The following is an 18,897-nucleotide window of genomic DNA, read 5'->3' as shown; positions in this document are numbered from 1 at the left end:
CCTACTTCTTTATGCTTTGTTATTATTGTAATTATATGTCACTTTATTGTTTTCATATTCGTCTTTATTACATTTCAATTTGACTTTTATCCTTCTTCATTTTGCCCTTACTTCTATGTTGCTTTATTCTTGTAAATTCATTTTACTTTATTTTAAATTGATACAGTTTCTTAAATGATTATCTCTATTACGAACGTGAATTCAATCACACAAAGAATGAAGCATATTCAATGAAGACGAATACAGTTGTCAAAATTTAGTGCCGCATTATAACGCTAGGTGGCAGGGGTGTTCGCTACGAGTGTTGGTAAAACTAGGTAAGCAAACCCGGGCCGGGGTTATTCAAATTTTTTTTATTTTTCTGCCTTAATACTTTATCAATCGAACTAAAATTTTCAAAGGATGTTTGCTATAAGTTCAGGTATGTACTCGATAATGCCATTCCCTCGGAAGATGGTAAGATTTCCCCTGGAAGACTGACTACATAGTGGTGCTTCCTTCGGAAGACTATACAGTGAGACTTCCCCCGGGGAAGTTTCAATATATAGCTAGTCTTCCGTGGGAAATCTCGCTGTATAAAACAATTCGTCCCCCTTCATAGCAACCCCTCCCCCGAATAGTTTTTTAATCGTAAAACAATGTTTGTATACTAACGTTTTCAGTTTTTGAAGAAAACTTATCCGTCCTATATGAATAAATGTTTAAATGATATCATTTTAATAGTGGTTAATAATTAAATCATTTTAACCATTTTGTTTAACATAGATAATCTTCACGAGTACAAATGGATAATGACTTTCTTTTTTGCCCCCCCCCCCCCCACCCCCAAGTCTCAATAAATATACTGACCTCCGTCTGTACGACCTCCTATGGGGTAAGTTTCACCGGTAGAGGGGAGGGTGGCCTTTTTTTGGCCATTTTCCTAAACGTAACAGACTTTCTACTTCTGGAATAGTTCAGCGAAAGGCTTGTTGCCCCCATCCCTTACACTTTTTGTTGCAGTACTAATAGACAATTTATATATTAAATATTAAAAGTCATGGACTTTGTGGCATTTGAGTAAAATTTGGTATTTAAAAAAGTTGACGACCCCCCCCCCCACCACCACCACCACCACCACCAAATAGAATTTTCAAGTTTTAAGATTTTTTTTAGCTCTCCTGGCTTATGTAAAATACGGTGCGTACTAAAGATATTTCTTTTCTTTATTGAAAAGTGCTATTTCAATATAAAATATTATAGCAGAAAAAAGACTTTGAGTTTCTAGTATGCATGGGGTGTAGCCTGGTTCCGACTTCGCCTACCCATAAAACCCCTCACTCCTTTGCAAAGCCCCGTCCCTAGAATCACACGCATGAGCAGTTACTATCTGTCAACAAATAAAGTTCAGTTCAGTCCTGAAAAACAACTCAGTTTATAAGGGTAACTAGTATCAAAATAAATAACATTTTATGTCAATTAAACTGGAATTCAATTATCCATCAAATAACTTTAATAGAGTTATATTTTTCAGGCGAGAGAACAGTGACGTAGAATCGTTTTTGAAAATTCAAGCTACCCGGCTGAAAACAACTTGACAAGCAAAAAAAAAAAAAAAATTTAAAACAAGGAAATTGTCCAAACTTGAAAATACATCGGCGTCAGAACTGGGGAGAGGGAAGGGGGCTTAGCCCCCTCTTTTTTCCAAAGATATACTTAGTATAGACATTGAACATTGCTGCGTAGGTTTAGCCCCCCCCCCCACTTTCCATGGACAAGATGCAGTATAGGTTTAAGATGGGGCAAATGGTGGTGTTTTGAAAAGAAATTGACACTGAAGTTCGAACCTCCCCCCCCCCCCCCCCCCACGAAATAAATAGGATTTTCGTGTTTGGACAGTGGACATTTCTTTCTTTTTTTTTGGCTTGTCAAGTTTTTTTTGAAGGTCTAAAAAATATTTCTTACACTTTGCCCCCCCCCCAACCCCCCCCCCCCCCCCCCCCCCCCCCCCCCCCCCCCCCCCCCCCCCAACGTTCAATTTGCTTCCGACGCCAATGAAATCCTATTTTGGGGCGGGTAGGGTTTTGGGTTAGATTAGATTCAACTTCTTCTATAGTATCAAATTTAAATTTTCTCCCTACTATACTACATTAACCTTATTTGACCCTTACCCTTACAAAAAGTGGGTAGGCCTTTCAATGAACATATTCAGTAAAGTATATAAAGTTATGTCTGAAAAAAGAGGCCGCTATTCCTGTGTGCCCAGAGAAAATAAATATGGAGTTTCCATCATTGGATCGAGTGATCGGATCCGGTCTTCAAAAGTTTGATTGATAAACTATTAAGGCAGAAAATTGAAAAATCTCGAATAACCCCGGCCCGGGTTTGCTTACCTAGTTTTACCAACACTCGTAGCGAACACCCCTGCCACCTAGCGTTATAATGCGGCACTAAATTTTGACAACTGTATTCGTCTTCATTGAATATATGCTTCATTCTTTGTGTGATTGAATTCACGTTCGTAATAGAGATAATCATTTAAGAAACTGTATCAATTTAAAAGAAAGTAAAATGAATTTACAAGAATAAAGCAACATAGAAGTAAGGGCAAAATGAAGAAGGATAAAAGTCAAATTGAAATGTAATAAAGACGAATATGAAAACAAATAAAGTGACATATAATTACAATAATAACAAAGCATAAAGAAGTAGGTAGAATAAGAATAAAAGCAAGATACATAGACTTTTGGCGGTAATTCCCTTCCATAGGGGAAAGCCAAAATAAGTATCAGATAAAAAAGTAATACAGGAGGTGCACAATAGTATGATGTAATAAAAAAATCTTCAAAGGTATCAAATTTTATCGAGTGGTGTAGAAGGAGTTTCGGATAAGAGATGAGTACCCTATAATATTGTAGAAAGAATGTCCGTGCCCATGTTTTGCCATAGGAAACCCGAAATATTTGTTTAAAAAAAGTAAAAGAGAAAGTGAAAATTGCAAGATTCTTTGAATTTCAAACAATGGTATTGGAGGAGTAGAAAATTTCATCTGAGTGCGCCCATCAATTTTCAGATCCTCGATTTTACAGGACAACCCTCGTATTTAGCGCCCTAGATAACCTCACATATTTCGAGCAGGGAGTACAATAAGATGAAATTCGTCTTCTTCATGGAAGCTTAACAAAATATTCATAGTGGAAAAAATCTTAAGTACATGAAAGTTACGGTGTCGACCTGTTTCAATATTAAATTTCTCATTTGATAAGCTAAATTTTGTTAATAGTTGACTATAATGACACTAGAGGTACTGTGAGCACTGAGCTCAATAAATGTTACCCACCTCCTATATAGTTATTATGGCAAATGTTTTGCTCTGGGATTCCAGAAATTAGTATCACTCCAAAAAGTTAAATAGAAGGTGTGCACAATGGTATTATGTAATAAAGAATCTGTAACAGTAGTTGCGGGTAAGAGATGGGTACTCTTCAATATTATAGAAAAAACTATGTATCCATATTTTGGTATGATAAACCAATACATATGTCGGATTAAAAAGTAAAAAGAAGGAGGCGCACAATGGCACTATGGTAAAAATGTGTTTTGAAAGTCTTTATATAATCAAGGGTGTATTCGTAATTTGCAAAGATTTAGGTGACCTATAAGCGAGAAAAATTTACCGAAAAAAGGCAGGAATCACTTAATCAATTTTCTTAAATTGTTTTTTTTTTATCGTTTAAACATTTTAATCTGAAAATTGCATTTTAAACCATTTTGTTTTCATTTTAAGCTTTTAAATTGACCTCAAAAGGTCTAAACAGGATCTTAAACAGCACTAAATATTGGCGTAGATTTCCTTTAGGGCAGGCCTGCCCTTATATTAAACTTTGCAAAACAGGATAAAGTTTATGAACTGTTTTACTTATGCAGCAAAATACCTTCATCACCTTCATGTGAAGTGCATTAGCTCAGTTGATTCGTTACGCAAGAACACGCTCTACGTATGAACAATTTCTAAAAAGAGGTAAATTATTGACAAGCAAGTTGATGAAACAAGAACATCAGCAGTCTTGTTTAAAAGTCAGTATTTCGTAAGCTCTATAGTCGATACAATGACCTTGTCATCAAATACAATTTATCATTAAGTAAAAGGCTGACGGACGTTATTCATACTAATTGTTAGTCCATTATTTATATATTTAATTGACGACAGAATTTTCCATTATTTCCCTTCATGACTAGGAGCACACTGCGGGTGTGACCGGTCAGCAGGGGATGTTCACTTTTCCATGGCACCTGATCCCATCTCTGAAGTTTCGTGTTTGCTCTGCTCCTATTTTGTATTATTTTATGGACTTTGATGTTGAATACTGTTCGTTATTTCCATATTCTTCATTAAGATAGCACTTACAATTTGGTAACAGGATAAACATAAATATTTTTCAATATTAATGTCTTTAATTGACAAGACGTAGCATTATGTTTCCAACAAGATTCATTCTATGTTTCATTCTCTTTTCTAAATCAATAAAGAAAGGTCTAATTTTTGTCTTAATTTTCAATTTCGTGTTCATACGGTTACATTTATGTCCCTCTCCCCTGTTACACCTTAACCATGATTACAATTACTAATGTATTTTCATAGCTTACTTTGCGTAGACCAATCTAATATTAGAATCTTTATAATCAAGTTAATGTTAGTGATTGTTTACTCTAAGCATAAGAATAATAATTAAACCAGTAGTTTCTTCTCGACCTCAAATGTTTCGCAGATTGTTTTCCAACACATATAATAATTTTAAAATAATCTTTGATAAATGTTAAACATCCTGGTATTCATTCAAAAAATGTTACCATAAATTTTCTTACAACGTAAAGTTTTTTCACCTTCCTATGTATAGTGCACCAGGGTATATCTAAGATTACCCCGGACAATTCAAAATGTTCTAGCTTATTCACCATTTTTGATGACATTTTTTAGCCTTTTTTGTCATTGCAAAATCACATATGACAGCATACTTTCCTTGTGCAATGGCTAAGGAGTAAAACTTTCGCATATAACATATACACATATTATACTTTTTCAGAACCTCAGATAGACAACAAATCTGTTACTAAATTATATTTTAATTTTTAATTCCATATTTCTTTTGAGCATTTATAACATGTAACCAGAAAAAGAAGAATACGTGTTGTAAACAGATGATGTTACATAAAAGCCATCAATCCAAGCCTTATCACCTGCCGTCATTCTAACGACAGCCATTTTACTGCATGACATATGGATACCATGGCTGTTGTTATGACAATGGTTATATACCCTTCTTTTACCATTCAAGACCAGTGAGGTGTAAGCACCTTTGTTAGTGTGCGTCATTGTTGTTCAATCAAAGACGTACACTCCTGATTTCGGGGCGGTGAAAATTCCCTTAACCGCATTGTAACCTCTACCTATATTCAGGTCAACATCTCCAAACATCACAGCGTTTCCCTTACTAACTGTCTGGACACTTCCTTTGGCCTTGGCATTGAATGATATTACCGTATTTTCTAAAAACAAAAAAAGGACATATGAAAACAAAAAGCATGCGCTTTGTGCATATCCATTATATAAAGGATACAGCCGATATCGTATCTTACTTTTGTCTCTGTTGTTTTTACAATGGTCTTTAACATATCCAACAGCCACACATGTTTTAGCGACACTGTCATAGTCGTCTCTGAAGGATTTAAGGCTGGGCCGTGGTGACACTTCGTCAGTGTAAATGATGCCAAAAAGTGAACTTAACCCCATAATCAACATTAGGGAATGCATTCTATAAAGTTAAAAATAAACAATGGAAAACAAATTTTGAGTGTAACATGTGAATTGTCGGTCAGATATTTAAGTATCGAAGTTTCCAGAATAACAAAATATTCAGAAAAATTATATAGCTATAACGTTATAATTCCGTCAAGTTTTTTAATATATTTTTTTTATGTTATTCGGGTATTCTTAAAAACCAATTTTCCAAATTTAAAAATAAAGGATTTCCGATTCAAAATAATTCTTTCCAAAATGTATAAAAATTAATATTCATAGGTATTTAACTTTTTAGAAAGTTAACGCCAAAACTTTTAACATTTACACTCTGTAGCGCCATAATCATTGATATACTCCATCCTCCATATGAGTGAAAAATTGGGGTCGGAGGACCGTTAAACAATATACAATACTCCATACAAAGTAATAAAAAGATTTTTATCAAACAATTTAACGGATTCTTCTTAATTTAATCCCAATAAAAAATGTTTTCTTACCTCTCGTTAGGAATACTCTAAGTTTGTTCTAACGCCAATTGAAATTGAAGATGCAATCGTTCTTTTTCATATCAGCTTTTATATATTTTATTCCTAGCGTGCTGTCTTACAATTTGGTAACATATTGCAATCGTATCATTTGATACCGACAACAAATATTATTTATTGTGAATGTTTACGAAATCCAGGAAAATCTGCCAAATTGGCTGTAGATACATGTGCATACTATAAAGTTCTATATATTTTTTTCTGAGTATAAATTGTATAACGTTATGCAGCAAAAATAGACCATTTTCATTGCAACACCACATTTAGAAACAGAAAAAATACTGATATAAAAATGGATTAAAAGATTGTTAAGTGTTAATTTTAACCGCTTTAGGTATATCATTGAATTTTAATATATTTAGTTATCATCATATTTTCTTAATATAGAATAAGCTATAAATCAGAAGTTTTATTTTCCAATGAATTGCTGATCTTCTTGAAAGCAACGGTATTTACAGTCGCCGCAACATCCGGTATTTTCTTATAAGTGTAATGAGACAATTCTCGTGCTATATGTATGTGCATTTATCATCCCAAAACAGTTAATTCATGTGGTATTACATGATTTTCCTTAGATTTTGTTTTTACCCCATTTTAAGTTAGTTCTATGAAATTTTTTCTAAAATTTTATCTGAAGTGACCAATCAATTAAGAGCTGAAAATGACATTAAAATGGTAGAGGTTACTTTTTCCACACATTCTATATAACATTTTGCGCATATAAAAACTGAAATGTAGACCAAGAAAAAGGTTTCGAATGAGAACGGTCTGCAGAGAAAAAAAAAATGCATTGAGAGTATTTACTTTTCAATGCCCAAAACGATTCAGAGAGATAAAATATGCACAGTTAATGTCAATTTGTAATACAGAAAAGAGACGTTGATCATGTGCAGTAAATATTGAACTCTTGTAAAAATATACAAGCATAATCACATGAGGATTTTTCCTGTGTCTAAAACATTTCCAGAATTATGTGCATTGAAAACGCTGTAAATTCAGGTAAATTAGACGGGTTTTGGTCTTTACTTAACTCTAGAGAGAATCGCGTTTCATGAAAGTGTATACATTTAAGAGGGAACGGTCACCGAGAAACAAGGACGTAAATAACGATAGTGCCTGTTGATCAAGTGTCTTTTCTATCTTAGAAAAATTAATCTTTATCATTCTTTTTTATTTTATTGGCAGGTAACGAATCAAACTAAATTTGCCAACTTTAATTTTTAAAAAATGATTGTTGTGATTATATCAATGTCAATTTACAGAGGAAATTTACTCCGTAGATTATTGCTATCTTAAAATGTTGCTATGGTCATAAGTATTGTATTAGTGATTTTCTTGGTGGGAAATTAACCCCGTAAAGTCCTGCTATCATTGCTTTAGCTTTGAAATACTGTATATGATCCGTATCAATGTCATTCAGTTTTGAGAGGAAATTTACTCTGTAGGTTCTAAAGATTTTAACATTATGTCAGTGATTTTTTTATGGGTGGGATTTACCTTAAAGTCTCACTATCATCAGTGTGGTTGCATTAGCTTTGAATTACTGTGTATAAACTGTATCAATGTCATTTTTGAGAAGAAATTTGCCCTGTAAATTTTTGTTATCTTAAAGATGTTGCAAGTCAAAAATACTGTATGAGTGATTGTCTTTGAGGGGAAAATTTCCCGTAAAGTCTTGATATTGTTTTATGTAAAATTGTATTGTTAATATTCCCTATAAATGTTTTCAAATCAGTTTTGTTTTGACGTTTGATCGTCTTTTTACTGGAAAAATGCTGAATTTCTTCTAATAAATATCTTACAAAATTCTGTTTTTTTATTTTGTCAATACCTTAGAGCAAATTGCTTAATACAGAAAAAACATCTGTTTTGATTTTGGAATGTGTTCAATGAAGTGAAAAAAAAAATCATTGTGTCATTTAAAACTGTAGTATATTCAACACAAAATTCCGTCCTATCAAAAACTTTTACAATTAATTAGAAATCTATGACTCAGTAATTCATATCGGGAAACTCAATACATGTACGTCTCGTTTCTATGTTTTATGAACACCCATCTTGGTTTGCAGTTCGTGTAACAACTTTTCATAATTTCATTAATCAATGAATATCTTTTTTAAAATGAAAGATGAATTAAATGTTATAACAACTTTTACACTTGTTATAAATGAAGAATTATTGCATCGAAACAATGAAAAAATAATGTCTCGTTTTCCTACGTGCACATTCTAACACAACTACAATTAGATCGGCCACTTCTGCGGCCGATAATGATGTATACTGATGCTGACTTCCATAATGTGTAACATTTTATATTTTTTGTCATTTTGACACAATCATGTCAAATTGCTTGTTCTGTACTTGTCTGCCTTTTTTGGTTGTCATTTTGACACTTTATTTTTAACTTTTGAATCATATAAAGTCACACATTGCACTCAGAATATATGTAGGTAGACTATAAAGCCATATTTTTAACATCATTTAATCATAACATTTTAAAACTCAGTGTGATTTACAACCAGATCAATATTTTAAAAAGCCAATATTTGTAAGTATAACTTATTTCGCATTTAAAAGAAAATTTAATTTGATTATATCTTTGCCAAAAGTGAACATAATTAACAGGAATCTTTGGCCATGACAGATACCTATACAAACCTCAATAAGAAATATTAGTTCATTTTTTTTTTTTACAAATAAGTGCTTAAATTAACAATATGCCTATTTTTATCATGAAAACTTTTATAATCTACCGTACAGATGAATCTTTTCTACATGTTGTACAGTAAATTTGATCCATTTATTGATTATCGTATTTTCAATCTTAGACGTAAATTATAGCGCTAATTATTGTGTTTACATGGATATGTCAGTGGGGTCTACAATGCTAGATTATCAATTGTATTAAATTTGATTTCTACATGACTTGAACCGGAGTAAACTTTGAATAAGCAAGCTTACAAAGCTATAGTCAATGGGCAAAAGAATTATATGATTTCTTTCGTTTGAGGAACGAATTAGACAGAAATCAATTTCTACTTGGTGTGATAATGAATTACTTTTTCGGAATTACAAGGTTTTCATTCGAATACCTGGTGTATATCACGTGGTTCTTTAGAACTGGTCTCGTTAGCAAGGCTATATAAGAGGTGAATAGTGGTTTAAATACCAGTTTAGGACGACACGTAGAGCACGATAAAGTTTAAATCTCAGACTCAGAACGAAGTGGCGTAGGGCGTGGTTCATCGACATGTTTAGCCATTGTAGATGATATGAAATCACAGAAAATAGAGCTGGAGATAGATTTGACAGTGTGGAAAACGAGGTCATCAAAGAAAAGCCATCTTAGATCTTGTTTTTGTAAGATAACTATTCATCTGAGAATACAATTGATCAGTTTTTGAATAAGAAATAAATTAGTGATAACAAGGTTTGTAATAGAGAGAATTTGAAAACAAATACATGATTGTATTAAATTATGAGATTCGTTAATTCTAGTCAGTATATGATAATAGAAGTTATTTCCAGAAATAGATAATTTGTTTTGTAGAAAGATGGATTTGTTAAAGGAAGAAAACTGGTGTTTCTGAAAAGCAAAACAAATACGTTACGTTAATTTATTTTTATTTTTCAATTAATACAAGTATAGAATTTATAAGATATTATATTTGCACTTATATCCAATTAAATATATTTGCTTATCATTTTAAAACGTACTAAATGCATCAGCATTATAACATGGACATTTCCTGAGTATAGAAAATATCGATAAATTAAAATTGTTTGAATTTATTTTTCAATTTCAGTTTCTTGCCATTTTGTCAAATGTGCTACTAAAATGAAAAGTTTTAGATATGTTGAAGAGAAAACAGTATATTCTTATGTTTCAGGTGGTTACATGTTGGGGTTGGTATCACGATGAGCATAATGAAGAAGGTGATTTTAAGATCTCCAGAGAAGTACGGTAGATTTTTTCTTTGCGTTTTATGCCAATTGAAAGTTAAATTTAATGCGGACTCCATCACAATGGAAAAGAGAAGCATTTCATATTCTGATCTTTGAGTATAGTAATTCGTTTTTCGATTTATTTTAGTAGATCATTCAATCATGAATCCGTATAGTAGAGTATGGGGCATAGATAATTTTTGTTTGGTATCTATTAACCAAGTATATGTATTAATGACACATACATTTTATAGAAGAAAAACGAGTTCTACTTGTCTTATGATTAATGCAGGACAGGTACGGCTTTGCGAAAGAGAATTAAAGGTTTAGAATATTTGCATTTTGATTTTCATTGTAGTTAAACTAAGGTCTCATTTGAATTATCTACTTAGAATTGAAATTTATCAATTGAGTATTAATTTAAAAAAAAAAAAAAAAAAGATCAAGAAGGTATAAAATATTTATAGGAATGATAATTCTGCAGTATTTGAAGTGTTGTTAATTGGCTTGATTGAGTTATCTAGAAAAAGAGATCTAAGTATTTAGTTTCAATTCTAAAAAGTTTTGATAACGGAAACCGAATTTTTGTCGGTTTTGATTTTCGAGTAAAAAGGAAATTTTGTCAATGAATTCTAATTTTAAAAATAATTCACCAAAATTGAATTAAATTTTTTCTGAATATTAATTTCATGAGCTGTTTTGCACAATTTTTGTGTTTGGTAGTGTTTGGAAGATTTGAATTTTGATAACGTTGATATATTTCATTTTATAATGAAATGATTTAATGTATGTTTTTTTAATTGGCAACAATTTTTGGAGTATTTACTTTTATTGAAATTAGTTTTCAGTGGAAAGTGATTTTCATAATACGTAGCTATTTAAAAGCTGTTATTTTTCAATTCAAAACAAAAATAGAATTTGAGCGGAATTCCAACTCTAACCCAGCTTAGCATGAAATATTTTATGGATGTTTATCATAACGCATCTGTTGTGTTTGGTTTTTGGCGGGATTGATTTTAGTAGACAATGAGAAGTACAAGGATAGTCAAATGAAAATTAATATTTCTGTTTGAAATAATATCGATTTGGTTTTGAATTTGAATAACTTTGGCACAATTTAGCATATTATGCTTTTATGAATGTTTTCTAACCACTTATTTGGTACATGTATTGTCATTTGGCAATTTATTAAAGATTGTTTTCATTATATTGCTGATACTATGAAATAGAAATTGATTGGATTCGAATGCTTTGCACATTTTATCATAAATTGATGTTATGTTATAGATGTTTATCCAACTACATTTGTGGTGTTGCCATTTGGCGAGTTGGTTAAAGTAGAAAGTGGGTTCTTTATCATACGAGTTTGAATTTATGGATGTTTGTCCAACCACATATGTGATGAAGCCATTTAGTCAGACTGGTCTCTGTAGAAAGTGTTTCTTGGTATATATTAAAGAAAAAGTTTATAATTTTCATGAAATCAAAGAAAAATTTGATTGGAACTTGAAGTATTTTGATAAATTTTTCACATAGTATGAATTTATGGATGTTTTTTGAACCGTATTGTGTTGATGCCATTTGGCGAGTTGGTTAAAGTAGAAAGTATTTCTACATATAGAGTACAGGAAAAGTTGATAATTCTGATGAAAATAAAGTAAAATTTGATTGGAATTTGAACTTATACATAAATTATATCATGAAATAAATGTATGGATTTGTATCCAACCACATTTGTGGTGATGCCATTTGGCGAGATTTGTTTGTGTAGAAAGTATTTCTACATAAGTAGTAAAGTAAAGGTTGATAATTCTGATGAAAATAAAGTAAAATTTTTATCACATCCAATTCTATTCGAATTGGAGGCTTTTGTCGAAGAAAGTGTTAATTTCCCATATTACAAAATCCATAGATCCGCCTATAATCCCTATAATCAATTAGAGTTATTCCCCCTGAGTCAACTTCCGTTAATCCTTTTTCATTCACAGACTATATGAATGAGGTTGGTGCAATTTTAAAGGATAATTTTTTGCAAATTTAGATATTTAGAAAAATAGTTAATGGGTATAATACATATGGATGTTTTTGTTATCTATTTGGTAGTTGTTTGCTGCAATCAATTTAGGAGTATTTTTTCATGATTTCCCGATGATCCTTGATTTTATAATGATAATTTTTTCTAGCGTCTGTTGTGGCCATTTTGTATTAGCCGACCACGTTGTATCTATATAAGTTTTCATTAAAACAGATTATATGATGTAAGTATGTGATAAGATATAATGATTATTAAGTCAATTATCTTGATCGTTAGGATTTATATCATATTGCTTTTGCTTGATCCGACACGTTTCAGATTTCCATACCAAGGGGAGATAAAAAAAAAAAATAAAATAAAATAAAATAAATAAATAAAAATAATAATAATAATAATAATAAAAAAATAATAATAATAAATAAATAAATAAATAAATAAATAAAAAATTAGGCTAACTTTATAAAAAGAAATAATAAAGCATGTGAGAATGAGGAGATAATTAATTTAAATTTCTTCTTACAAATATAAAAAATAATATATATATATATATAAATAAAGAATTTTCTTTTCTTTTCTGAACACGATGCCACCGAGAGCTAAGAAGCGTAGAATGGCTCAACCAGCAGCGACTGCCACACAGCAGCCAAGTGGTAGTCAGGCTACGGTGTCTGTGAATTCCCAGACGTACTCGTCGACGGCGCTCGCAGGATGTCCATACACCAACCAATACTCAATGAACCCCAGGCTCCATCAACTTCCGTTGTGGTGGAAGCGCAACCCATGTTGACAAGTGCAGGGCCATCCTTTGCACCGACCACCTCTGGAGCAACAACGACCCTCAAGGGACGTTGTACATGTACCTGTTTTACCCATCAATACATATGATTGGTATGAATGTTTCTAGCACAGTCAAACAACTGATTATTAGTGGGCAGTATATTGATTTGGCCACATTGGTAACACCAAAATCAGGGTCTGATGAAAAGAAATTAGTTATGAATAGTATGGGTGAGATACTTTACAAAAAGGTAGAAAATATTGAGCAATGGACTGACCTTATGCTCATATTTGCAAGTGTGGGACCCAGTGCAAGTACATCCCGCCAAGACTCTTGACCTACTTAAGTACATACAGACCGTAAGAATGGGTGTTAGCAGGGGGGCTATATCTTGGAAAGAATATGATACGCAGTTTAGGCTGCGCAAAGAGCAAAATCCTGTGTCTTCTTGGGGTGAAATTGACTCGGAATTATGGTTGATGTATATGCATTCTGGGCCCGCTTATAACGTAACAAATGCACCCAAAACCAATAATGATAAATGCTTCAATTTCAATTACAAGGGATCTTGTGACAAATTCCCATGCATGTATAAACACAGTTGTATTCGATGTGGTAGTAACCATCCACAGATACATTGCCTTACACAAGCCTCAAACACTGGGTCCGCACAAATATTTCGCCAACAAAATTCAAGTGGTCAATTCTATGGACAGTCAAGTTTTCGTCCACAAACCACCAATGCAAATACCAACTATAAGGGGTATTCAACCAATGCAAATACCAATTATAGGGGGTATTCCAGCAGCAACACCCAGCGCCCCACCTACTCAAGACCAATATTTGGCACCGCAATCTATGGCGTCTAAGGTTCAACGCCTATTAATGTACACGCCCTTAAAAAATGTCTCGTCCACTATCCTAACAGAATCATAGCAAATCGCCTAATCCAAGGGTTCTCTCAAGGGTTTAAACTTCATTATCATGGGCCTAGATTACCAATTCAATGTAATAATTTGAAATCCGCGGACGATGATCCTAATGAAATTAAAGAGAAAATCGATAAAGAAATTGAAATGGGGAGGATACAGGGTCCTTTCACGAAAATACCAATTTCTAATCTTAGGTTATCTCCAATTGGGCTAGTGCCGAAGGGGGATAATTTGGGCTGGCGTCTAATAACGCACCTCTCTTTCCCAAGTTTAGTAGTGTAAATTCATACATAGATCCTTGTGAAACTGCTGTACAATATTCGTCCTTTGATTCAGTGATTCAGATGATTGCTAAATTAGGGAAGGGGGCTTTCATAGGTAAGCGAGATATAAAATCCGCATTTCGACTTCTTCCAATATTTCCCGGCGATTTTGATCTCCTGGGTTTTAAATTTCAGGGTAATTATTTCATAGACAAATGTTTACCTATGGGGTGTTCCATTTCGTGTAAGGTTTTCGAGGATTTTTCTACAATTTTGCAGTGGGCTACGATACAGCGCTCTAAAACATCAACAATGGATCATTATCTAGATGATTTTATATTTGCTGGGAGGGATGCCCATTCCTGTCAAGATCTTATGTCGAATTTTCAAGACGTCTGCGATGATATAGGTGTTCCTATTGCCGAGGACAAATCTGAAGGCCCTACTATGGTTATGACATTTTTAGGTTTTGAGATAGATACTTATCATATGCTAGTTAAGATCCCCAATTCAAAATGCTTAGAGCTACAGGGTATTTTACACCATCTCGTTGTTCAACGCAAGATGACACTCCAACAATTACAATCTGTTTTAGGTAAACTGAATTTCTTTACAAGAGCCATAAGACCAGGTAGGGCATTTCTGCGTCGGCTTTATAATGCTACAATAGGAGTTTCAGAATTACATTATCACATAAGGATAACTCAATCAATGCGACAGGACTTGTACATGTGGATTAATTTTCTTGAATCATTTAATGGGACTGTGTATTTTTTAGATATTGAGTGGACGTCAGACAACAACATTAATTTTTACACAGATAGTTCCGGTTCGTCTTACTTGGGATGTGGTGCTTATTTCAAAGGGGAATGGTGTTTTTACCCTTGGCCAGAGACTGGGCGTCCAATGACCTACTTAAAGACATGACCTTTTTAGAGTTAGTTCCGGTGGTCTTGGCCGTCTATTTATGGGGTAACAAACTCGCTAATAAAAAGATCATTCTCCATATAGACAATCAAGCTGTAGTCGCTATAATAAATAAACTCACTTCTAAATCAGAGCGGGTCATGAAACTACTTAGACCATTTGTCCTTGCTTCTATGAATTATAATATTCTGTTTCGTGCAGTTTACATACCAAGTAAAGACAATGTAGTTGCTGATTCAATTTCTCGTAAGCAGTGGGCCAGATTCCGACAAGCAGCTCCACATGCCAAGGGAACACCCTTGCCCAGTGCCCCTATCTTTCCGCAACATCATCTCCAGCCTGAGTTTGCTAAACTTTTAGACGCCTCAAGTATCTGAAAACACACATAAATCTCATCGGGCTGGAATGGCAGCATATTACAAAGTATGTAGACTCATTGATTGCACGCCATGGCCCCCTACATTGAACTAGTCGTGCAATTCGTTTGCATTTCATCATCATCCGGCCTCGCATATGGTACCGTGAGGTCATACTTGTCTGCCATTTCATTTTATTGTAAATTGCAGAGTGTTCACGATCCAACCCCAGAGTTCTTGGTTACAAAGTTATTGCAGGGCATGAAACGTTTGAGACATAAAGTAGATACTAGACTGCCAATAACGAAAACAATTTTGCTAAATATTATTCAAGTTCTGCCCATAATATGTACCAATGCTTTTGAAACAGCTCTTTTCTCGGCTGCATTTTCCCTGGCATTTCATGGATTTTTAAGAGTTGGCGAATTAACAGTTAATACGAGAAGGTGATCAACAAAACACAATTCAATTCGACAATTTGTCCATTAATCACGAAACGCAATCTCTCTTACTGACTATCCGGTATTCGAAAACGGACCAGTTAGGTAAAGGCACAGTACTTCAAATAGATAAGCAGGGTGGTGTAGCATGTCCATATCAGCTCATTACTAAATACGTCAGCATCCGTCCAGAGGGTTCAGGTACATTATTTCGACACTTCGATTTATCCCCACTCACACGATATCAATTTACGGGGGTACTTTGTAAGGCAGTAAAGCACCTAAATTTGCCTGGTATCTCAGGATACAAATCTCACTCTTTTCGTATGGCACGAGTACTGATCTCGCGTTAAAAGGATTTTCAACTCATGACATTCAGAGATCTGGTCGTTGGAAATCTGATTCTTACAAATCCTACATTCGCATACCAAAGTTTTAATCTAATTTCAGATATACAGACAATATGGTTGGTGGGTTCATCAATAATCAAGCACGCCTTTTTGGAAGCTGTATTAAGACCAGGTGGTACAAATTTGACATTAGAAAGAAAACACATCTCACTGTGGTGGTAGGGTTATAGTGGCCTCCAGTTAAGTAAAACTAAACAAAAGATTAGAACTCTTGGAAAGGTGGGCCCTGTACCTAATTTCATCCTTATACATTGTGGGGGGAATGACTTGGGCAATGTATCGATCAGAAAAATAAGGGTGGTTGCAAAGCAGTTGGTTTTATTTCTAAGGAATCACTTTCGAAACAGTAGGATTATATGGTCATTTATACTTCCGCGTCTCCAATGGCGCTATTCAGCAAATTTAAAAGCTATGGAAAATGCACGCAAACGGGTTAATTCTGGTATAGCTGCAATTGTCTTGCAATACTGGGGGGCACAATAATTCGCCATTCAGACATTAAACCTGATCCAGCTTTATTTTTACAGGATGGGGTACACTTATCCTCGTTGGGGAATAACATTTTTCTAAACTCTCTCCAGGGGGACTTGAGGCTATCGTTGCCCATGGTCAATCCTGCTTTCCCAATTAGCAAGGGTCCTGGGTACGGCTGTTCGTATATGCCGCTCTACCCCCACCATGGTGGCGGAGTTCCCGGATGAGTTTCATTCTGATCCTCATCTCAGGGAACTTGTGGCGTATAAGCGGCATTTTGGTAATTATATTGTAAGCTTTGACCTCTGCACCTCCCAGGGTCAATGCTTTCTATATATATATATGGTGAACTTTGAACTTTGATGTTGTGAACTTTGAACTTTTGATGTTGTATGAACTTTGACTTACCACTATATGAACTTTGACCTTTGGTAATGACCTTGATATATGATTTGCTTTGATGTTGAATGTTGTTTGTGCATTTGATTGGGGCATGCTCTTGTCTTGGCTGCCCATTGCCCATATGATATTGTTTGTTTTGCATTTGAAACTAAATAACAGCCGTGCCCATAATATCGCCACACTTTAATAAAATGAATTTCAAGTTACCATTTGTTTGCGTTACACTTTTCTGAGATAATATCACATCCAATTCTATTCGAATTGGAGGCTTTTATCGAAGAAAGTGTTAATTTCTCATATTACAAAATCCATAGATCCGCCTATAATCCCTATAATCAATTAGAGTTATTCCCCCTGAGTCAACTTCCGTTAATCCTTTTTCATTCACAGACTATATGAATGAGGTTGGTGCAATTTTAAAGGATAATTTTTTGCAAATTTAGATATTTAGAAAAATACCCTCCTCACCCAACCCTTATTCGAATAGATTTTTGCGCTGTGTTTTTCTTTCTATTGCAGCTGTCCTACAAAAGGATCACTTAATATCAAATGGTACGGCTGTTACAAGAAAAAGTCTACCTGGAGACCAACTTAGATGAACTTTTCGCAAACCTTGGCCACTGCTCCTCCCAGGGCCAACGTTTCCTAAACAGTGACTGATATATTAACGACAAGTAAAGAAGGCACATAAGCGGCATGTAATTCGTAATAAATATATCGTAAATAACACCTCTGGCGTATAAGCGGCATTTTGGTAATTATATTGTAAGCTTTGACCTCTGCACCTCCCAGGGTCAATGCTTTCTATATATATATATGGTGAACTTTGAACTTTGATGTTGTGAACTTTGAACTTTTGATGTTGTATGAACTTTGACTTACCACTATATGAACTTTGACCTTTGGTAATAACCTTAATATATGATTTGCTTTGATGTTGAATGTTGTTTGTGCATTTGATTGGGGCATGCTCTTGTCTTGGCTGCCCATTGCCCATATGATATTGTTTGTTTTGCATTTGAAACTAAATAACAGCCGTGCCCATAATATCGCCACACTTTAATAAAATTAATTTCAAGTTACCATTTGTTTGCGTTACACTTTTCTGAGAGTTTTGATGCCATTTGGTGAGATTGTTTTCAGTAGGAAGTATTTCTACAAAAAGTAAAGTAAATGTTGATTATTCTGATGAAAATAAGGTTATCATAACTTGATTATCTAATGGATGTTTATACAAACACATTCCTATTTTTCTTAATTTAAAAAAAAAATGATTAGTGCAATTCATAAATTTTGAACTTAATGGTGGAATTTTGATTCATTTTATCATTTAATGATAATATGCATGTTTTTCTAGCCACAATGATGATGACTTTGATTTTTTTTTATATAGATTAAGAGAGAGAAAAAGAGATCCTATACATATTTACTAAAATATCAGAGTTACAAGATATATGTATCTATCAGTTTTCTAACATCAAATTTGTACTTCCAGGTATTATTGGTTATATTCTTCTTACGTTTAATTCAAGCACCATGAGGTATTAATCGGTGTACCAATAATGACAGGAGTTTCAAAAAAGGCACATATCCAAGGAATTGAAAGGGGTG

The sequence above is a fragment of the Saccostrea cucullata genome, unplaced genomic scaffold (assembly GCF_032062105.1).
Source record: "Saccostrea cucullata isolate Sc308-1 unplaced genomic scaffold, CSIRO_AGI_Scuc_v1 ctg2898, whole genome shotgun sequence".
Classification (NCBI taxonomy): Eukaryota; Metazoa; Mollusca; class Bivalvia; order Ostreida; family Ostreidae; genus Saccostrea; species Saccostrea cuccullata.
The sequence above is the reverse complement of the archived record's forward strand: the minus strand, read 5'-3'. Positions refer to the sequence as shown.